The sequence below is a fragment of the Thalassophryne amazonica genome, chromosome 13 (assembly GCF_902500255.1).
Source record: "Thalassophryne amazonica chromosome 13, fThaAma1.1, whole genome shotgun sequence".
Taxonomy (NCBI): Eukaryota; Metazoa; Chordata; class Actinopteri; order Batrachoidiformes; family Batrachoididae; genus Thalassophryne; species Thalassophryne amazonica.
Genome location: NC_047115.1, coordinates 38,631,619 through 38,656,192, shown reverse-complemented (window position 1 = coordinate 38,656,192; position 24,574 = coordinate 38,631,619). Strand labels below are relative to the sequence as shown.

The 24,574-nt window shown below is 43.2% G+C and overlaps 1 pseudogene; it reads right to left on the bottom strand.

The window, feature by feature from the left end:
• Positions 1 to 2,464: 2,464 nt before the first annotated feature.
• On the bottom strand, positions 2,465 to 11,178 carry LOC117522941 (annotated as a pseudogene).
• Positions 11,179 to 24,574: the final 13,396 nt, after the last annotated feature.

Sequence of the window (24,574 nt, the reverse complement as noted above, 5' to 3'; positions counted from 1 at the left end):
CATACTGAAATTAGTGATGGCCAAACTTCACATGTGTTCCCAAAAATGTAGTTGGAATTTCCCCGGGAGCCACATTCCATGTATTTGCATAACTGTGTGGCTATCTCTGGAGTAACGATGAAGTAAGCTGAAGTGGGACTTAACTGAAAATGTGTCTCTTACGTAGATATATTTGTTTATTATTATTATATTTTATTTTTTACTATATCAAATATTTGTTGTTATGCTTAAATTGTTATATTTTTAGTGAGTTTTAGTCATCTGTTTGAGTATATGTCAACTGGTCTGAACTGGTGTTATCTGATCAGAAACAAAGGTGTTAGGTTCCACCAGGTACCAAACAACTGTGGGTTGAAGACAAGGGGCGGAGCTTCCCCTCCATCTGTGGGGAATCAGTAAGATTAGGTTTGTGAGACTAAAACCCACCCACTGTACTGCCTACATTCTCCTGTATAAAAAGCCATTTTGTCGGCCATGTTCAGGGTCTCTTAGAAGCTGCGTCTCTGGGGACCCAGGCCTGGTTTGCAGCATGACTTTCAATAAATTCAAACTGAGGAATATATTGATTTTGTTCTTTGTAAGGGACAGTATTACAATAAGAACCTGAGGATTTAACAGTGTCCCAGCCACAGAACACATGGCAACAGCAACTTCAAAGTGTTCGTATACACTGGCTTAGCTTGGCTACTGTTATTTCTACAGCAAACTAGTTTCTTCAATACTATTTAGACAAAAATGACTCACATTTGTGTTCACTGTTTCATGTACTAAAGAAAAACAGAGTACAGGTGGAGTACAGGTGACTCCAATCAAAGAACGGCAGCAGCCAAAACAATTATACATAATGTCAAAGTCTAACAAAGTGTTTGTCAGCATTCCACTGAAGCACATGGAAAGTCTAATTATGGAGGATCTCTGGCAAAACCTAGTAACAAAGACATCTAGTCTTAGGTCCCAAATTAGTGTCCAAGTCTCACACACAGTAAGGCAGATAGCATCAGAAAACTAAGATCTTCTTTCTCCTGCAAAGATATCGGCATTGGCAAACTCATCTGACCAGCAATGTTATGACACTAAAGCTCTTCCCAGACATCTCCTAGTCCCAAAGGCTTAGGACCCAGAGATATGAATGTCACCGTTGAGGTAAGTGAATGTCTCTACAATTTCAACACTTTCACCAATGCAGATACACTTGTGATGTCTAAGTCCAGGAAATCATTGAAAGCCTGGATCCTAATCCTGATCCATGACAATCAGATTCTCAAGTTGTGCAATAAGAGTATCCATTGATTCTGCAAAGAACATAACATCCACAAAGTCAAGGTCAGTAACATTTCCTTACAGACAAAAACACCTAACCCACTAGTTTCACAACCCTACCCAACATCCAGTCCATGCAGGCACTGAAAAGTGTAGGTAACAAGAACACATCCCTGATGAATACCATTTTCACCAGAAAAAGTCTGACTTTCTGCCCCTGCTTTGTACAGCACTATAGCTGGCTATGATGTCCAGCACGCATCTTGGGGATCCCGGAAATCCTCAGGGATGTCCCAGGATTTTTACAGCAGGGGGCACCATCCTTGCTTCTGGAGCACATTCCGCCATGCATGATTTCCATGTGTACTTACTACAACTGTACCTAATAAATCAAGTCTAGTGTTTCCTACCTCTTGACCTGGCTGAGCACACCTGCTTAGTTATGAGACATGGGTAGGGCAGGGAGATTGAAAACATACACGGGACGTAATCCGCAGCAGCAAAATTACGGACCCCTGATTTAAAGGATTTACTGTAAAGAAAAAAATGGTCAAAGGTGAGTACAACCCTTAAAGACTGGATTAGAAAACTATGTTTAATATGACTAGAGTTTTTATATTATTGTAGAAGTTTCTTTTGGCGAAAAAGAACGAGCCGAAACTTCTCACATGAAGACTCTTTTAGTCGCGTTTATTAACAGACTACAAACATGGCGCCGCGTGTTTTTTACAGACTACAAACATGGCGCCGCGCGCCAACAGAAAAACCGGAACCGAACACTTCACCCCAACTACTAAAGGGACCGCTACTATTAACATGAATCACAACATAGCACATAACAGAACACTTATAAGAAAAGTGATTAGGCCGTTAGTGTTGAGAGCACTACACATGCCCCCCAGAATTCACTTTAACAGGACACCTGAAAAAAAAAGAAAAAAAGAAAAAAAAAATGTATCAACGGCGTGGGGGGCGAATCAAACGTGCGCTCCACCGTATGGGAGAAGGCGGACCGCCCCCTCAGTGGACTTGTCTGCAGGGGCTCCCCTGCGGCATGGTCGTTGGGCAGGAGGAACAGGAAAAAGGGGGACTAGTCAGAGCCGTCCTGCGTTTTGGGGGTTGCGCCAACTCAACTGGCATGGCCAGATCTAGGTGAGCTGGCTTAAGGCGGTCCACAGATATACACTCCGGTTTGCCCCAATGTCTACCACAAAGTGCTTGTCCCCAGTTTCCACAACATGGAAAGGGCCCTCGTAAGGTGGACAGAGAGGTCCACGGTGACCATCTGCTTGAATGAAAACATAGCCAGCAGACTGTAGGCTACTGGGGACGTGAGAGTTCGGCAAACCGTGACAGGAAGTAGGAAGTGGAGCAAACAGCCTGGCGTTATCCAACAGGCTGGAGCGCTGGAATGTGGCTGACCAAGGGGTCGTGGTGTTAGGGACGAAATCCCCGGGGACCATAGTGGCTGACCATAGACCAGCTCTGCGGAGGAGGCCTGAAGGTCTTCCTTCGGTGCTGTCCTGATGCCCAGCATGACCCATGGGAGCTTGTCAGCCCAGGAACTGTCCTTCAGGCTAGCACGCAGGGAGGCTTTCATTGACCTGTGAAAACGTTCGCAGAGGCCATTACTCTGGGGGTGGTAGGCCGTGGTGCGGTGGAGTTTAACTCCCAAGCTTCCTGCGACAGCGTTCCAAAGTTCAGAGGTAAACTGAACGCCCCGGTCCGAGGAAAGTCTGATGGGGTGCCAAAACGGGACACCCAGGTGCCAATAAATGCCCGTGCCACATCAGCCGATGTTATAGATGACAGTGGAACAGCCTCTGCCCACCGTGTGGTCCTGTCGACCATAGTGAGCACATGAGTGTAACCCTGCGAGGGTGGAAGTAGGCCAACTAGGTCGATTGTTGACGTGGTTCGAAAACGTTGTTCTGGCACTTGAAACTGTTCCAGTGGCGCTTTGGTGTGTGGCGGTGTACTTTGGCACGTTGGCACTCCACACAGGTGTTTGCCCATTCCCTCACGTCCTTTTAAGACCGTGCCACACAAACTTGGCTGCCACCAGCCATTGTGAGTCCTTAGTTCCAGGGTGTGAGAGGCCATGGATGGGCGTCAAAAACAGGTTGGCCTCCACTTCGCAGGCACAACAGGCCTAGGAGAGCCCATGGAGACGTTGCAAAGCAGAGTGGTGCCAGCATCGCCGAATGCCACATCCTGCAGCTGCAGCCCAGTAACGATGAATGGCAAACCTGCACGTCCGGGTCTGTGGCCTCTGCTGCCATGCTGCCGTAGTCCAGGCCGAGGTGGACCGCCCCCGCAACAGCGCGGGAGAGGCAATCTGCGACATGGTTGTGCTTTCCAGAAAGGTGTGCAATGTCCGTCGTGAACCCGAAATGTAAGTTAGCTGCCGCTGTTGCCTGCCCGACCATGGCTGAGTGACTTTGGACATGGCGAAAGTCAGAGGCTTGTGGTCCACAAAAACGGTGAACTGGCGTCCCTCCAGCAGTGAACGAAAGTGTCGGATGGTGAGGTACACCCCATGTAGCTCCCGATCGAAGGTGCTATACTTCCGTTCACTGGGACGCAACTGCCTGCTGAAAAAGGCGAGAGGCTGCCAGGCATTACCCACCCACTGTCGTAAACCGCACCGACCGCGTAGTCTGAGGTCCGTGGTAAGTGCGATTGGGCGGAGGAGGCGGGATGGGCCAACATGGCAGCTTTAGCCAGGGCTGTCTTAGCGTCCGCAAAAGCCTTGTCTCTTTCCGGGCTCCAGCCCACAGTGTGCTTAGGCTTGCCGCCTTTCAGAGCCTCGTACAAGGGCATGATTTGGGCGGCCCTGGGGAGAAAACGGTGGTAGACGTTAACCATGCCTAGGAACTCCTGTAAGGCTTTGACAGTGACTGGGCGTGGGAAAGTGGTGATGGCCTCCACTTTTGATGGAAGAGGAACGACCCCGTCCTTTGTGACTCTGTGCCCCAGAAAGTCTATGGTGGACAGGCCGAACTCGCACTTGGCTGAATTGATGATGAGCCTGTGCTCGGTAAGTCGCTCGAACAGTGCGAAGGTGCGAAAGGTGCTCTGAAGGTGATGAACTGGCCACCAGGATGTCGTCAAGGTACACAAACACGAAAGGCAGATCCCGTAACACAGAGTCCATGAGCCGCTGGAAAGTTTGAGCAGCATTCTTGAGCCCAAACGGGGTGCGCAGGAACTCAAACAAACCAAACGGCGTGATTACAGCTGTTTTTGGGATGTCAGAGGGTGTACGGGCACTTGATGGTATCCTCTGATCAGGTCCACCTTCGAAAAAATGACCTTACCAGCCAGGTGCGCTGAAAAATCCTGGATGTGCGGCACTGGGTAGCGGTCAGGCGTTGTCGCATCGTTGAGCCGTCGGTAGTCCCGCAAGGACGCCAGCCCCCCCCCCCCCCTTGGGGACGAGGTGTAGGGGAGGCCCAAGGACTGTTGGAGCGACGAACAATCCCCCGCTCCATGGACTCGAACTCTGTCTTGGCCACGGCAAGCTTGTTCGGCTCGAGGCGTCGAGTGCGGGCGTATACGGCAGGCCAGTGGTGTCAATATGATGCTCGACACCGTGCTTGGCTGTGGAAGAGGAGAAGGTGGGCTGCGTGAGTGCTGGGAACTCGGCGAGCAGACGCTGGAAACTGTCCGTGACAGAGAGCAGGCTGGAGAGGTGCAGTGCATCAGAGTCGCTGATTGCGCATGCATATGAACAGAAAGTGACGGCGTCATCAAGAGCTGATTTTTAACGTCCACCAACAGTCCATATGCACACAAAAAATCTGACCCTAAGAGGGGAACGGCTACTTTGGCAATCACAAAGTCCCAGCCAAAGCGTTGGCCCCCAAAACACAGTTCAACATGCCTTGTGCCGTATGTACGGATGGGGCTACCATTGGCGGCTTCCATGGGGGGGCCGTGGGTGTCAGCTACCACGTCCACCTGTGAAGCAGGCAGTAGACTCCGCTGTGCCCCTGTGTCGCAGAGGAAGCATCGGCCGGAGACAGAGTCGTGGATGAAGAGCAGCCTGCCGGCATGGCCGACGCTCACGGCCACTAGTGAGCGCCGGCCTTGGCGTTTCCCACTCCACTGAAGCTACATGGAGAGCGGCATCGTTTGGCCTTGCGGCCAAACCTGGCATGGTAGAACACACACTGAAGACTGCTGCGACGCGGGGCTGCTGCTGCGATGAGCATATGATCATCCGGTACCTCTGATACAGCACCAGCAGGGAGGAGGGCGGCTGCGCAGGGCTGATGACTCGCCAGGAAACACTTGTCAGCCTCAGCAGCCAGTGCGCTGCAATCAGTGCTGGCAGTGTTGGCCAAAGCAGCTCTCACATGAGCAGGAAGTTGACGTAGGAAAAGGTGGAGGAAAAGGAAATTTGGCTTGTTGTCGCCAAGCAGGTCGAGCATTCTGTCCATTAGCTCTGAGGGCTTGCTGTCACTGAGCCCTTGAAGAGAGAAAAGCCTATTGGCCCTCTCAGCGTCTGACAGTTCGAATGTTTGAAGTAAGTATTCCTTCAGAGTTTCATACTTTTCCGGCAGAGGAAGACGTTTAAGAAGGCTCACCACTCTCGATGCCGTAGAACGTCCGAGGGCAGATACCACGTAGTAGTATTTAGTTTCGTCAGTGGTGATCTGACGCAAGGCAAACTGTGCCTCGGTCTGAGCGAACCAGGCTGAAGCAGAAGATTCCCAATTCGGGGAGCTTGAGAGACACAGCGTTGGCGGTCATGGCGATCTGGATACGTCCAGTAAACAAACGTCGGGGTCACCAGTGTAGAAGTTGTCTTTTGGCGAAAAGATGAGCCGAAACTTCTCACATTAAGACTCTTTTAGTCGCGTTTATTAACAGACTACAAACATGGCGCCGCGCGTTTTTTACAGACTACAAACATGGCCGCGCGCCAACAGAAAAACCGGAAACAGAACACGTCACCCGAACTCTTAAAGGGACCGCTACTATTACGTGAATCACAACATAGCACATAACAGAACACTTATAAGAAAGTGAATTATGTCGTCAGTGTTGAGAGCACTACATTATTATTATTATTAACTTAGCCTTGAAAAATACCTGCATGGATTTTGTTTAAACTTTGATGACTGCAGTAACAAAATGGATGTGAACACATTACATTAATGTGGTTTTGCTCGTTAGCCAGCTCAGGAGGGACACGATTAAAGTCCTCATTTGTTAGTACTATAAACCCAGCAGTAATCTGCATTTTGGATGTTTGAGCCAATAAACAGAATCATTTTAAAACTATATCAGCAAACAAGAAATGATGTTATACATCTGCCAAAGTAAGATATTTTATTTTAAACTGACAGCGGGGAAAAAATTACATACTCCACTCTTAAGGCTTCTGTGCAGTTTTTCTTGAATATTATGAAGTATTCAAGATAGGATTTTGAGAGATGGTGTGCTGTATGTGAGGGGTTTCTCACAGAGAAGGGTTGGGTTGGGTGTGGGATTCATTTCATGACTAAAACAAGCTTCTCCAGATGCCTCATCTAAATAAATCAGCACTTTTAATCAATAAGTCATCTTTCCTCTGTGATGACAACTGAGGCTACACAATTACCCCAGACAAAAGCATAGGCATAGTTAGAAATTCAGAAAGCAAAACGCACAATGACATAAACAAAAACAGCTGTTTGTGTTACCAAAAAAATGAGATACGGCAAGAAAACTGCAGATACAGAGGTGTTTATTCCACAGAGATGACTGGATCAAGATAATTAAAACAATGTAGGATGAAAAACACCTAATGAATTAAAGTTAGAGTAAGATATTCAAGCTAGTTTTCCATGCACACGAGCAATTTTATTGCAAATGCTTAATTAATACGTATAGCATTTCTATAGTTGACTTATCTTGTAGTTGAAGATTTAATGGCTGGCATTTAGAAAATAGTAACATACTTATAAAAAGGGACATTTGGCTGTTGATTTCTGGCATTGGCAAATCAAAGCTCTTTGGCAGCCTCAAACTGACTTTATTATAAATCTTTCATTGCATCCTGTTACGCAATGTATGTGTGAGGAATTAAAAAGTGAATAGAGCCATAACTGTTGTCTGGGGATCAACCACAAACATCATTCTAAACATCTAACGAGATTCTAAAAAATACCTATGTATAATAATTGAGATAATCCACTGCTAAAGCACTACAGATGCACTGTTCATTTTCAGAGTGTACGTAGAGGAGTATGTACTAGAAGGCTAGAAGGAGCTGCATCGTATATTTGTTTTTAGAGAAAGCTTATGGCAGAGTTCTGAGAGAGGATATTAATGTATGAGGAAGTCTGAACTGGGTATGCTTGAGGACAGTGTGAAATATTGACATGTGTCATAGGAGTGATGGATGTGTTCAAGGTGGAGGTGGGACCGCATAAAAGATGGGCTCTGCTCCATTTTTTTTGGAATGATGGCGACATGTTGACACACAAGATCAAATAGCAGTCTCTAAGGGTTGTGATGGATGCAGATGACACTGATTTATAGTGAGAGCAGGGAGCAGGATGAGGCAGTCCCGGAGAGGTGTAGATAAGCTCTGGAGAGAAGGGGAATGAAAGTCAATAGACGTAAGACACGTGTGAATAAAATGCACCGTGATGAAATGTTGAGGTTGCAAGGAAAGGGAATGAAGATAAATGAGTTCAAGAACTTGGGGTCAACTGTTCAAAGCAATGGAGATGTGGTAGAGAGGTGAAAAAGATGTGCAGATATGTTGGAGTGGTAGAGAAGAGTGACAGGAGTGATTTGTAATAGAAGGATATCTGAACAAATGAAAGGGAAAGTTTACAAGATTGCCATGAGACCAGCTATAACTTGGAAACACTGGTGTTAACAAAAAAACAAACAAAAAAAGGAGGTAGCAGAGCTGAAGATGTGTTAGGATTATCCTTGGACTAAGCATATTGTATGTTGCTGGTGATTACAGTGATTGAAACTGGGATGGAATGAGCATATCAGAATAACAATGTCGCTAAGGCAGTTTGGAAGGCAAAGTGAGAGACAAGAATGAGATGGCTTGAGCCCATGCAGAGGAGGACCGCAGGACATATCAACAGAAGGATACTGAGGGCTGTTGTTGTAGTGAGGAAGGACATTCAGGTGGTTGGTTTCATGGAATGGTAGGTAGCTATTTGTTTTCACTGCATTTACAGTTTTGATAATTGTTTGCCACCCTGCAGGGAAATAATATTCTCTTCCTTTCATTTAAAAGCACTTTATTATTTGTTGAACCTGCACAAAACCGACCCGTCATCTGACCCATTTGAAATCCACTTATAGTCCCCCATAATGCTGTAGCTCCATGACTTCAAAGCTATTTGAATTTCATTTTGTCAGCTGGGATGGTGCCAAGTTTTGATTTTTTTTTTTTTTTAATGGGGCTTTTTTTCTCCTACTCTGCTGAAGAGATATCGCCGGCAGTGTTGAAGTGACAGCTGTCGCAGGAACAATGGAAATGGAAAACGAGTAGGAGAGAAATGTTCAAAGACGGGCAGTTTGCAAGAATGGGGCGGGAACGCTAAGCTCATTTACTGCCTGTTATTCAGGTTCAAACAGCAGACAGGTGCAAGAAGAGTGCAGATTTTCCGAAAGAGGACCGAGGCATGATGGAAATTGGGATGGAGGCTCATGTCAAAATGACAGCTGTTCACCATCTTCATTATCTCTCTCTTTGCTCACTCGCTCTGTGTGGTGAAGTTCTGTTAAATCACAAATATTACATTTTTGTACTTCTCAAAAGGCACGGCGTTTGTACTCCAGCACCATGCATACTAAGTAGAGCCTTCTGCCTTTTTCGGAAAGCATCATCTTGTGAAGCAAATGGTTGTGATGAAGGATGAAATAAGGGAAAGAGGGCACGGGAAGGAAGGAGAGCCTCATCAGCAAAATTAAATCTGCACTCTGTTCACCAATTGAACGTTCACAGAATAATCACACTGTATTGTAAAGGTAGCCTTGAGTGATGGAATTTGCAATTTTGCAGGGTTAGATGAGAGTTTTAGATGAAAATCTATTCTTTAGAATTCTATCAGAATTGGCTGGTGGGTTTGGATTGAAGTCGTGACCTCTCAAACACAACACTACAAAAAGTCTATTTTTCCTTTTTAAATTTTTGGTTGCTTTCCATTTTCCTTATGAATAAAAATCCACAGCTCACATATTTGTGGGGTGCATTCATCTAATTTCAAAATCCTCTGTAGTAAAAGGTTGTAATTTTAGTACACTGAAAAAAATGCTACTTTGGATCAACTTAAAAAAATTGATGTAATTTGTTACAGCTAAAGAAAAGTTAACTTTTGGTGAAAATAAGAACAATCAACTGACAGTTGACCTTATGGGCAATTTACTTGTTCTCAGTTTATTCAGCAATTCCAAATCTTTCTGCAGTTAAATTTTACAAATCAAGCAACATTGCAAAAGTTGACTGAAGTAACTGGCAATGTTAGTCCTTTGTCATATGCAGGAGTCATACTTTTGGATATGTCATTCAGCCGAAACTGCTCAAAAACATCCAAAGGTCACAGAGTTATAAACTGAAGAAAATCAGCTAGAAATGAAAAATGATTTGTTACATGTCACACTGCAGTGAAGCCCAAGAGCCATCTGTCTACAGAGTAAGAAATGATGGTGTTTATATGGTTGGTGTACAAAAGGTTGAAACCTCCATTGTAATCCTGACACATGTATGTCAACACGTGCAGTACACTCAGCCCGAGCATTCAAGCAAAAATTAATGAGAATCTGTGCTAATGTTGAACAAATCTCAGCCAAAAATTCATATTTGTCGTTTATTTCAGCTGACTGACACAAAGCGTCATGATCTGCTTTTGTCTGCCTCTCTCCTTCCCTTTTTTATCCTCTTGTGTGCAGTTTGTCTGTTTTCCCTCCAGGTGGCGCGCTGGAGAGCTGAGGAACACCTGCAGCTCATCTTCTCACAGCTGACTCGCATGAGCACTTGATCAGGAGCCGGCTACTTAAACCCCGCCTCTGGGCTCAGTCTTGGCCAGTCTTTGTTCCATGACCCTGTCTGGCCGGATTCGACTCTTCCGTGAGGCTTCCATGATGAATCCGTGTCTTTGACCATGCCAGATTCTACATGTCGTCATTCCTGCCGCTTCCAGTCGCTGTGATCTCTGAGCTTCCCGTAGCTCATCTCCAGGTGACCTGGCCAACTCTAAAATCAAATCAAAATCAAATCAATTTTATTTATATAGCGCCAAATCACAACAAACAGTTGCCCCAAGGCGTTTTATATTGTAAGGCAAAGCCATACAATAATTACGGAAAAACCCCAACGGTCAAAACGACCCCCTGTGAGCAAGCAGTTGGCGACAGTGGGAAGGAAGGAACTCTAATTTGCGTATTACAGCTCATTGATCCTTTTGTGTTTCCAGACACTTTCCTGCATGTCTCCCACGCTACTCTTTGCATGACGTCACTTTGGAACTTATCTGCTCTCTGCCTCTGAAGCGCACAGCTCTACCCACGTTCAGTTAAGTTCCTGCATCTCTGTGAGATCCCGTTCTCACACTGCTCCTGTTTGTGACTGTGCACGACTGAGAATGGTTTCCAAGAACTAATTCCAAGAACTGTATGAGCTCTAATGCAGAACAGCTAAGAACATTCCACGTCGTTTCTAAAGTCAAGTCCTGCTTAATTGGAACTGTGTCACAAGACACGCAGCACCTGACCTCTGACCTTTGAAGGTCATTCATGAACCGTGAACGATTCCTGAACAGAGAACCTTATTTCCTAGACAGTGAACTTTATTCCTGGACCTTAGAACATTCCTGTTTAAGCCTTCAATGAACTGTTTGTTGGTTAAGGCTTCCAATGTTACAAGTGCAAGCACTCACCTGTGTTCTCGTCCATTCTTCTAGGTCCTCGGCTCTCTGCGTCCCACCTGGCCCCAGTTCCAGCTCCATATACTCAAGGACTCCAGCTCATTCTCAGACCCCCAAGTCTGGTCCTGTGTGCTCTGCAGCTCCTGAACTTCCACCACTATATGTGGGCCCGGTCTTAGCTCAGCAGGCTTCCTCCAGCTCAGCACAGTATTTTAAGTTATTTAGTGTTCTAAATAAAGCTCTTTTCGTTCACAACCTGTTCTGGGTCTTGTTCCCAGTGTTTGAGTCCAGCACCTTGTAACAGTCCGGTTCCATCCGGACCTCTAACCACAATACAAAGACTAGACTGAAATGCTGCTGAGCAGCCATCAGCACAAGTTGATATCAAATTTTCCTTGCACGCACCGTGCACAGCTCAGAAAAGGATCATAATCTAACAACACAAATCTGGAGCTCTGATCTTTATCAAAATTAAATTAGAAGCTCTACTGAGCCAAATTAAGAAGGAAAAGGGCGTGAAAATGAAACCCCCACCCAGCAGGTGAAATGTGATGTGAACACACACAGGATGTTCACGTTGTGGGCATGATGCAAGCAGGTGTAACATGCACAGAGAAGTTTCTTTGATTCACTTAAAGTATTGTGCTGGATTCTTGGTCTGCACGTTCTTGCATCAAAGGTGAGCGGAGGAGAGCAGCGGTACGAAAGGACAGAGAGAAGAAACAGAACAAAGAAAAAACGATGCAACACTTTTCTCACTGTGAATGCTTCAAATTGCCCCCGTCACTTTCAAGGTTTTTTGAAGCATAAAAGCACAAATCGAGCTTCAGTCGTCCTTCACAGTTAATGTAAAGCACTGATGCTTGATTATAGATTGAAAGATTTGTTTGACATTTTAAAGACTAACAAATTCTGAGTATAAAAGGACAAACTTTTTTTTTCCTTCGAAGAAACACAAAGAAAAGCTTTAAGTGTAAGCGTAAAACTTGCAGAAGCTGCTTTTAAATGTTCTCCCAAACCTTTGATTCTGATCAATTGTAATACAGCAAAGGCTTAGAAGTCCACGTGCACTGTGTGTGCATGGGAGTCTGGATATTGTCAATCAAATCCAGTCCATACTGTTGAATTATCTGAAAAAAAATAAGTTCACTTACTGGTGAAATACAATCCAAAAAAAAAAAAAATCAAAGCCAGAATTTTACAAAATATAGTAATACCCCAATGTGCACATCTGACTGACTTATAACTGTAGGAATGCTGCTGTTTGTAACTAAATTATGGGATGAGGATCAGCACCTCTAAATGTGAGGCCATAGTTCTCAGCAGGAAACCAATGGATTGCCTACTATGGGTAGGGAATGAGGTCTTGCCCCAATTGAAGGCGTTCATATACCTCGGGGTCTTGATCATGAGTGAGGGGACAATGTGGCAAGATTGGCTGGAGAATTGGCATAGCAGGAGCGTTATTGCATTCACTCTACCGTACTGTTGTGTACGAAAAGGGAGCTGAGCCAAAAGGTGAAGCTCTCAAGCTACTGGTCAGTCTTCATTCCTGCTCTCACCTATGGTCATAAGGGTTGGGTCATGACCGAAAGAAGCAGAGCGTGGGTACAAGCGGCCGAAATGGGCTTCCTCAGGATGGTGGCTGGTGTCTCCCTGAGAGATAGGGTGAGAAGCTCGGTCATCCATGGGGAGCTCGGAGTAGAGCCACTGCTCCTTCACGTTGAAAGGAGTCAACTGAGGCAGTTCGGGCATCTGGTAAGGATGCCTCCTGAGTGCCTCCCCAGGGAGGTGTTCCAGGCACGTCCATCTGGGAGGAGACACCGAGGAAGACCCAGGACTAGGAGAGATGATATCTCCACACTGGCCTGGGAACACCTGCTGGAGCTATTGCCCCCGCGACCCAATCCCAGATAAGTGTTTGAAGATGATGATGATGATGTAACCAAATTATTGCAATATGCCACAGCATTAAAGTCTACAGGATGTTCTCTTCTCATGCACTCTGTGTTATAGCTTCCCAATAAAATCTGTTCTTGCATTCATGCAGCATTCAGGGGTTTTCGTGTTGGTTTGATCACTTTGGCAAATAAATTACGAGATACACTCGTACGTGGTACGTTAACTAAATCGGCACCATTATGTTTTATTTCATCAACCTTGACTTGACATATGGAATCTGAAGCCTACTCATTGGTTTGCATTTGATAACTTCATTGCAGAATTGTGCACAACTTTTCCATAACTGCCTGAAATGGCATCAGTCAAGAACTGAAAAGAGTTTGCCTTCAGAAATGTTCAAAGGTAACAGCATCAAGGATGTTACTACTAAGTATAATAAAATACAAGCTTTGGAAAGTTTATTATCATTGATAAATAAACTACAAGAGTTTCAAGATGCACGTTGCCCGAAAACCATTCGGCTGTCTGCTAGTTTTCACTTTAGCTGTGTGTGTTCCCGTGAGAGGAGAAGACTTCTCAATAAGCAGAACGCCACATAACACTGCCTGGTGCCTGTGAAAAACAATCTGAAAAACTTCTTTTTTTGTTTTGTTTTTTTTGTTGTTTTTTTTGCTGCCAGGCTCCTTTTGCTGTCCTCTAAGAGGTCTCTTGACACAAATTTCGTTTGCTTTACTCCAGCTCATAGTAAAATTCAAACTTCAGTTTAACATTTTGGTGATCACTTATAGGTTGAGCTGCTACAGTTAACCGATTATAACTCATTAAATTAATTAGTAACTAATTTGATGATAAATTAGTAATTTTGAGTCTTTTTTTAATATTCAAATTTTAGTTCAGCATCTTAAATGTGTCTGTTTTCAGGTTCTTTACTAGTTTCTTTACTCTTAATTGTTGGCTGCAACATTTCAATACATTATTTTCATTGAAAAATGTAACTTTTCTTGTCATTTAAATGGACTGGAAATACTAACTAACAACATATATTGTTGTATGGCTGGGGGGGCCTGGCTGCCTTTTGTTTCTGTCTTCTGTGCTGTCTTTTGTTTTTCCTTCCAGGTGGTACGCGTTTAGGACTGAGTGGCTGTGTGGCTGAGTTTTCAGGACCTCACCCTGATCACCTGAGGCTGATCAAGTGCAGCTCGTCAGGACTCACAGCTGTGGTGCATCTACACGGATTGGAGCATGGTGGCATTTAAGTCTGGAGTACACAGTGTGTATTTGCCAGAGACTCGACCTTGTGACCAGACGGGTGAGATCGTCGTCTCGAGAGCCATCTCATCATCAGTGGATGCAGAGAACGTCCAGGTTTGATGCATGGTCTGTGAAAGAGGAGGGGGTGAGGTCTCACGCTCGTCAGCACACTTCCTGAGGTACGTTAGGTTTTGTGACTAACATTAGTACAGTCAGTAAATGTGGTGTCCCTCACACCTTATTATATTGAGCTGTTATGTTAGTCGTTTAATCAGCTTCCACTGCAGTTGAGTTATGTGAACTGGGTGTTCATGCCTGCAGGGAGGGAAGCTGATTAGTGATTAAGCCAGGAAGTGTTTGCTGTTTATGTACACCTTTGAGTGGTCTCTCTGTGTGTGGAGTGTGGACTCACATGATGATTTCTTCTTTCACAGACTCGGTTTGTCGTGGCCACCTGGGGGGTGTCGGCGGGGTCCTTGGGTCCGAACAGTTTCTGGCTCCGGACCATTAGTGCTGCTGGGAGCACACCGCAATTCCACCACGCCAGACCGCGCACTCATTTGTTGTATTTTTCACATCACTGTTATGTAATTAAATTTTGTTATCCTTTGTACCTTGCTCTGCTTATTTTATACTGGGTCCTTCAAACGCTGGTCGGTTCTCCGGGCTGCGTCCGACACATAACATATATATTACCATGAATAGTCAAAAATTGTATTACTGTTCAGCGCATTCTACAGCGCCCTCTAGGTAACACGTATGTCATTTTTATGGTCATATTTGAATTCCTTGACCCCAAAAACCTTGATTTAGACACGAAAATTAATGTTCTAGGTCACACAGAAGTGAAAATACGCAATAATATTGACTTTTGTTGCCATTTTGTGGAGTTAACTCACACTTTCAGTTTTATTTTTTGTTTTGTTTGTTTGGTGTTTTTTTTTTTTGGGGGGGGGGGGGGGTTGCAGTCTCCAAGAACCTTCATTCAAAACTTACTCTCGGAAAATTGGTCATGGACTCAATGTGTGGGTCCTCTACTATATCAGATTTAAGATGTGTGGACACCGGACACTGTTAAAACCTTTAAACTGAAACTCAAGACCCACTCGTGCAGGTTTCATTTGATTTAATTCTACTCTTTTAACTGCAATATTAATGCCTTCAGATTACAGTATCTTTTAAATGATGAAGTACTTTTTGACTTTTGTTCTTTAAAAGTGATTTTTAAATAAATGTTACAAAGTTATGTACATTTTTAAAATGCATTTATTTTTTATGTACATTGTGTGTGTGTGTGTGTGTGTGTATGTATGTATGTGTGTGTGTGTGTATATATATATATATATATATATATATATAGTTTCACAAAAGCCTATAGCTCCTTTATAGTATTCAAATGTGTCCTTGCAAGATCACTCATTTTTGACAACTGCTCACTCAAGACATTTACTGTACATTACCATACTGTATGCAACCAAGTGGCCTCTGGTTGCGTGTGTGCAGCGAACAAACAGGGGAGAGTTGACATTTGCTGTTTGGTATGCTTAAGTATTTTTTCTTTTCTTTTCTTTTTTCCCCCTGTCTGCATATATAGTAATGGTAAATGCCACACTGGCAGAACCATTTATGAACATTAATAAACATATATGCAATTTATTCTTGCAGGACAGAAGATATGTAGTGTATGAGTGAATGTGGTGTGCGTGTGTGACCCCCATCTGCCCTTCCCGATCACCCTACAAGATCCTACTCAAAGCCGACTGACAACTTCTATCAGGAGGGACCGACCACCAAAACAACACGAAGACAGACAAAAACGAAAGAAGTGGTGAAAGCAATAACTGTGAAGTGAGACACAGAGGAGACGGTGTCCCAACATAAAACATGCCGGAACAAACCACCACACATGAGCAAGCAGTGACAGCGGCAGTCTGTTGTCTAGTTAGTGAGCATTCATTCCCTAATCTAGGACGCCAGAGTCTTGATCCCCTTGAGAGCACCCAAAACCGAATTGTGGTGTCGGCCACGAACATGTGACCAGCCACACATGCTTATGTATTTTGGGTCAAAGGTGAATGCTGCCACAATGCAACGTTGATAGGAGTAATATTTTTGGAGAAATTAAGGATTTAACGTAGCAACAGTGACTCATGTCATTCCAAATCATTATAGAACCTTTACATAATTTACTATCACCGTTGAAAAATGTCAGCAACAATTTCATAAACACTACCCAATCTAGAGCCCGTGGATCCCAACAGACAACACACTAGTGTACATATACAGTGAGGAAAATAAGTATTTGAACACCCTGCAGTTTTGCAAGTTCTCCCACTTAGATATCATGGAGGGGTCTGAAATTTTCATCTTAGGTGCATGTCCACTGTGAGAGACATAATCTAAAAAGAAAAAAAATCCGCAAATCACAATGTATAATTTTTTTAAATAATTTATTTGAATGTTACTGCTGCAAATAAGTATTTGAACACCTACCAACCAGCAAGAATTCTGGCTCACACAGACCTGTTAATTTTTCTTTAAGAAGCCCTCTTATTCTGCACTCTTTACCTGTATTAATTGCACCTGTTTGAACTTGTTACCTGTATAAAAGACACCTGTTCACACACTCAATCACACTCCAACCTGTCCACCATAGTCAAGACCAAAGAGCTGTCTAAGGACACCAGGGACAAAACTGTAGACCTGCACAAGGCTGGGATGGACTACAGGGCAACAGGCAAGCAGCTTGGTAGAAGACAACAACTGTTATGATTATTTATTAGAAAGTGTAAGAAACAAAAGATGACTGTCAATCTCCCTCGGTCTGGGATTCCATGCAAGATCTCACTTTGTGGGGTAAGGATGATTCTGAGAAAGCTCAGAACTACACAGGAGGACCTGGTCAATGACCTGAAGAGAGCTGGGACCACAGTCACAAAGATTACATTAGTAACACATGATGCTGTCATGGTTTAAAATCCTGCAGGGCAGCAAGGTCCCCCTGCTCAAGCCAGCAGTCCAGGCCTGTTCGAAGTTCACCAGTGACCATCTGGATGATCCAGAGGAGGCATCGGAGAAGGTCATGTGGTCAGATGAGACCAGAATAGAGCTTTTTGGAATTAACTCCACTTGCCGTGTTTAGAGGATGAGAACAACCCCAAGAAAACCATCTCAACCAAGCTGAAGCATGGGGTGGAAACATCATACTCTGGGGGTGCTCTTCTGCAAAGGGGACAGGACGACTACACCATATTGAAGGGAGGATGGATGGGGCCATGTATTGCGAGATTTTGGCAAACAACCTCCTTCCCTCAGTAAGAGCATTGAAAATGGGTCATGGCTGGGTCTTCCAGCATGACAATGACCCCAAACACACAGCCAGGGCAACTAAGGAGGGGCTCCGTAAGAGGCATTTCAAGGTCCTGCAAACCTGGTGAAAAACTACAGGAAACGTTTGACCTCTGTAATTGCAAACAAAGCCTACTGTACCAAATATTAACATTGATTTTCACAGGTGTTCAAATACTTATTTGCAGCAGTAACATACAAATAAAGTATTAAAAAAATCATACATAGTGATTTCCGTATTTTTTTTTAGTTTTTTTTTTAGATTACATCTCTCACAGTGGACATGCACCTAAGATGAAAATTTCAGACCCCTCCATGATTTCTAAGTGGGAGAACTTGCAAAATCGCAGGGTGTTGAAATACTTATTTTCCTCACTGTATATATAATATATATATATATATATATATTATATAATATATATATATATATAATATACACACAGTAGTGTTCAGAATAATAGTAGTGCTATGTGACTAAAAAGATTAATCCAGGTTTTGAGTATATTTCTTATTGTTACATGGGAAACAAGGTACCAGTAGATTCAGTAGATTCTCACAAATCCAACAAGACCAAGCATTCATGATATGCACACTCTTAAGGCTATGAAATTGGGCTATTAGTAAAAAAAAAAGTAGAAAAGAGAGTGTTCACAATAATAGTAGTGTGGCATTCAGTCAGTGAGTTCGTCAATTTTGTGGAACAAACAGGTGTGAATCAGGTGTCCCCTATGTAAGGATGAAGCCAGCACCTGTTGAACATGCTTTTCTCTTTGAAAGCCTGAGGAAAATGGGATGTTCAAGACATTGTTCAGAAGAACAGCGTAGTTTGATTAAAAAGTTGATTGGAGAGGGGAAAACTTATACACAAGTGCAAAAAATTATAGGCTGTTCATCTACAATGATCTCCAATGCTTTAAAATGGACAAAAAAACAGAGACGTGTGGAAGAAAACAAAAAACAACCATCAAAATGGATAGAAGAATAACCAGAATGGCAAAGGCTCACCCATTGATCAGCTCCAGGATGATCAAAGACAGTCTGGAGTTACCTGTAAGTGCTGTGACAGTTAGAAGACGCCTGTTTGAAGCTAATTTATTTGCAAGAATCCCCCACAAAGTCCCTCTGTTAAATAAAAGACGTGAAGAAGAGGTTACAATTTGCCAAAGATACATCAACTGGCCTAAAGAGAAATGGAGGATATTTTGTGGACTGATGAGAGTAAAATTGTTCTTTTTGTGTCCAAGGGCCACAGACAGTTTGTGAGACGACCCCCAAACTCTGAATTCAAGCCACATTTCACAGTGAAGACAGTGAAGCATGGTGGTGCAAGCATCATGATATGGGCATGTTTCTCCTACTATGGTGTTGGGCCTATATATCGCATACCAGGTATCATGGATCAGTTTGGATCTGTCAAAATACTTGAAGAGGTCATGTTGCCTTATGCTGAAGAGGACATGTCCTTGAAATGGGTGTTTCAACAAGATAATGACCCCAAGCACACTAGTAAACGAGCAAAATCTTGGTTCCAAACCAACAAAATTAATCCCTCACAGATGTGAAGAAATCATGAAAAACTAGTTATACAACTAAATACTAGTTTGTGATTCACAGGATTGCTAAAAAAGCAGTTTGAACATAATAGTCTTGAGTTTGCGTCAACAGCAGATGCTACTATTATTGTGAACACCCCCTTTTCTACTTTTTTTTTACTAATTGCCCAATTTCATAGCCTTAAGAGTGTGTATATCATGAATGCTTGGCTTGTTTGTTGGATTTGTGAGAATCTACTGAATCTACTGGTACCTTGTTTCCCATGTAACAATAAGAAATATACTCAAAACCTGGATTAATCTTTTTAGTGACACAGAACTACTATTATTCTGAACACACACACACACACACAATTTTTAATTTATTGATTCATTCTGTGGTATAATTGAGCAAAACAACTCAACAATTACTTCCCATCTTTGGTCATACCTGGAGCATGCCCTGCAGCAGTACATCTGCCATTATTCTCGGACTTTCAGTGAAGGTCACACGACACTTTAAATGAATTCCAACTCCTTCGTGAAGCCAGCAAAAAGAGACACAAGTTACAGTTTGACTACTTTTTGTGGGAGATCAGTGCTTTTATGAGTCCAGGTTTTTGGCCCGGAGAGAGCGAGTGAAACAAGCAGTTCGTGGAAAGAGAACAAATGAACAGCAGGATAAATGACAGAGGAGCTGAATAATTAAATTTTGAGAGCAGAAATGTCATCTCAATTAGACCGTGAGAGGAACTCTGAACGCTGAACGGTATGTTGTGGCAATTAGAGGTGGCCAGAGTCTGCTTGGTGAGCAAGAGACTTTAAGAGAGAGAGAGAGAGCCTTCTGGCTTTTGCATTAGTGCATTCAGAGCTGCAAAAAGAGCAGCTCATGTAGATAAAAACAACCTCAGACTCATCACTCTGAGCCGAGCCTCTTGTCAAACTTGACAAAGACACCCTGGATAATACATGTGTGCACAGATTGAATTACAGCATGTCCGACCCCCTCCGCTAATAAACTTCCCTCTGACAGCCCACAAAGCATATTTGCACCAGCTCAGGTTCTCTACATCCTCCTCCAGCCCTCCACGGGCTGTAAAGCCTGTTGCTGTATATTTAGTCTGAGGGATAAGCAAAGCAGCAGAGGATGAATCGTGTAATTAATGCAACACTCATCCCTTCCCTAATCTCTGATTTAAGCACCTGTCAAAACGAAGCTTTGACTTTTGAAAATCTCCTCTCAAGTTTCCGCTCACATGTGATGGCATGAAGGTCACACATGCAGCAGATCTGCTCATACATGCCGGGTCAGAATTAATGGCAAGATTCTCCCTTAAGTACAGAATTTAAAATATACAGAATTCAATTTATTTGTCCAGCGCCAAATCACAATGTAAGTTTCCCCGAGGCAAATGACAAGCGTAAGGTCAAACTTTAAACACCCCCTGAGCAAGCACATTGGCAACAGTGGTAAGAAAAAAAACTCATTCAGGCATATTTTTTAGGAAGAAACCTCAAGCAGATCGGACTCAGTGGGGTGAACATCTGCTATGGTAACAAAACAAGGTACAGTGCATCTGGACGGTATTCACAGCATTTCACTTTTTCCGCATTTTGTTGTTTCAGCCTTATTTCAAAATGGAGTAAATGCATTTTTCCCCTCAAAATTCTACTTACAACACCCCATAATGACAACATGAATTTTTTTTCTAAATTATTAAAATTTAATAAATAAATAAAACTAAGAAATCACATGTAGATACATATTCACACCCTTTGCTCAATACTTTGATTATGCACATTTGGCAGGATTTATAGTCTCAAGTCTTCTTGAATATGATGCTTCAAGCTTGGTGCACCTATCTTTGGGCAGTTTTTCCCATTCCTCTTTCCAGCACCTCTCAAGCTCCATCAGGTTGAATGGGGAGCATCAGTGCACAGCCATTTTCAGATCTCTCCAGAGATGTTCAATCAGATTCAGGTCTGGGCTCTAACTGGGCCAGTCAAGGACATTCACAGAGTTGTCCTGAAGCCACTCTTTTGATATCTTGGCTGTGAGCTTAGGGCTGTTGTCCTGCTGAAAGATGAACTGCCACACCAGTCTGAGGTCAAGAGCACTCTGGAGTAGGTTTTCATCCAGGATGTCTCTGTACATTGCTGCATTCATCTTTCCCTCAATCCTGACTAGACTCCCAGTTCCTGCTGCTAAAAAAACATCCCCACAGCATGATGTTGCCACCACCATGCTTCACTGTAGGGATGGTGCCTGGTTTCCTTCAAACATGATGCCTGGCATGCACACCAAAGAGTTCAATCTTTCTCTCATCAGACAGAATTTTGTTTGTCTGTCACTGGAGACTAGAGCCTACATGTTTTGTTAAATTAATATCCTTCCGTGTTCCTCTCCACCATGAAGCTGGTGATGCAAAAGTTGCACTATGCCCAGTTTCACAAAGCCTACAGCTCCTTTATAGTAGTCATATGTGTCTAGGTGGCTTCCCTCACCGGTGTCCTCCTTGTACGATTACTCATTTTTGACAACTGCTCACTCAAGACATATTTACTGTACAGTGCAGTACTGTTTATATTTCTTAATGATTGATACAAGTGAACTCCAAGACATAGTCACTGATGTGGAAATGTTTATGTATTCATCACATGACTTGTCTGAAGAAAATTGGCTGTAAAAGTGATGATTTCCTACAAATTCATCAATGATTGTCAATAAATGTGTCAAGCATACATTTTATTTTCTGTAATTTTTTTTCTCTAATGACAGTATTTTGTTTTGCCATTGATGATCAATAAATGGACTTAAGAAATAATGATTATACAAGAATGGTTCATTTGAAATGTTTCCATGAAAATATTTTAAATTCTATGCTCAAATATAGGGGTGCCAATATTTCTGAGCAGGACTATAACATGCAGAAGTATGCAGATGTAATGCTCTTTGCAGAGCGGGACTGATTCATGTCCTGGCTCTGTTGGGGCTCATTTCTGCTGTGACATTAAGTTTTACACCTTCACAGGTTTCAGAAATTAACACATCACCTTTTCTTTCCAGTAGGCCACATGTCAATCAGTCCAAGAGGCTCAACCCTGTATGCTGTAACTATGAGGCTAATCCCAGGCTCCTGTGCAGATTAGTGGCAGGTTATGTTGGTACTTTAGTGGAAACGCACAGTAAACCTGCGACATTCACAACCCAGCTGGCACATCTATATTAAATTTATCAACCACAGCCTAGCACAAGTCTGTCAACCACACGTGAAACGTGGCAACACAATTAACAGCCAACACAAGCACTCAGTTGTGTTTTAAATAAAAATGAGCAAAATATTACAGTTTTCTTTCTTCTCTTCTAAACAAATTCTAATGTCACCTTGGAAAGTTGGGCCTCTTCTTGTGGGCTGTGGCTGACCTTCCTCCAACGCTAGGCAACCTAAAGATCTGGACAAAATTTGGAGAAGATCCATCTTGCAAGCAGTAAACACGTGACAAGGTCCTTAATTAGGTTGTCAAATGGGCCGACCAAAAGGGATTCACAGCTAATAAGCATCAGGAAATGCGAACAGAGTTGTTTAGTTCACTAAAAGAAGAACAGATTCTGAGGGTAAGAGCAACACTGAGGAAATTCCTCAGCATTTTGTGATAACCATCAGTCTGGGAGGTAAAGTTGGGCTGAAGAAGAAATGTGTTGTATCAACCTCACCCAGACCAGATATAGTTTTCTAAAACATGAGCACAAAAACCATCCTAGTGAACCTCACACAGCTACAGGAGGACAGGTTTGCTATGTTCTCGGTCATGTTCAGTCAAACACTCCACATGACAAAGGCCAGGCCACATGCACCGATGCTGCACCTCACCACAACACCATACTACAGAATGGCCCAAGGTCCCAAATAGCAACCATCCAGGCAGACAAGCAGCCCACTGAAAACCACCTATTTATGTACTGCAGACAAGAAAAATATAGGCTTCCCCTTCTCCTAAGTTTGTTTGGCACAAAGTCATTCCAGTGGTACCCAAAGGTAATGAGCCTTATTGTTGTATTCAGTGTTCCTTCGCAATGTAAGCAATATGGGATTCATCTGGGATGTAGCTGCTCGTTTGATGTGAAGTCATTCCAGAGACACAGAAGGGTTCTACAGAGAGACCTATCAAAGTCATCCACCAAAGGCTAGGTAGGGTGCAGGTCTCACAACTATACAGTAAGGTTAATAGCAACAGAACTCTTAGGACTTGGACCTTCATCCTTCTGTAAAGGAGATTACATCACCATAATCCACTGCCCAAAAGCAACATGTTGTCTTCAGCAACATACTGGCCACAAACAACTGAAGAAAACCATTAATAAACTCACCACAACAAACTAAAACAGCTCAAGATGGTTATGGATGACAAGAGACCGCAGTTGGAAACATTCTGCAGGTCACAATACTTTAGTCTTTGCTGCCACTCTGTGTGGTGCACAGGTTCAGGGGAAAATGTTTGCAAACCTGAAATACTTGCCGAAGTACACACAGCAGGGGTCCTAACAATCCCAGCAAAGTTCACTCTGCAGTATCCGTCCGACTGTTCAACAAGAGTTACCACAGAGAAGATGATCTTTCACCAACATATCAAGCAGTTGTGGCAATGTGAGTTTGCAGGAAACCATCTCTTCTGTTTATTTCACCAGACACATCTTTCAGAATGGTGGAAAATGTTTGTAACCTAACATTTGGTTCAGCAAGACAGTCTTGTCACACACGGTACCTTCCTACTATTTGCAGCTAGAGCTCTCTTAAAATCCCCCGGAACATGTAGAGGCTTAGAAAAAAAGGTTGTGTGGTGCTCATACTCAACCCATAGAGACAAATTTGAAATCCGTGACAAGCTTAGACTCTCCACTGGCTTTTCTGCATACTGAAATTAGTGATGGCCAAACTTCACATGTGTTCCCAAAAATGTAGTTGGAATTTCCCCGGGAGCCACATTCCATGTATTTGCATAACTGTGTGGCTATCTCTGGAGTAACGATGAAGTAAGCTGAAGTGGGACTTAACTGAAAATGTGTCTCTTACGTAGATATATTTGTTTATTTATTATTATATTTTATTTTTTACTATATCAAATATTTGTTGTTATGCTTAAATTGTTATATTTTTAGTGAGTTTTAGTCATCTGTTTGAGTATATGTCAACTGGTCTGAACTGGTGTTATCTGATCAGAAACAAAGGTGTTAGGTTCCACCAGGTACCAAACAACTGTGGGTTGAAGACAAGGGGCGGAGCTTCCCCTCCATCTGTGGGGAATCAGTAAGATTAGGTTTGTGAGACTAAAACCCACCCACTGTACTGCCTACATTCTCCTGTATAAAAGCCATTTTGTCGGCCATGTTCA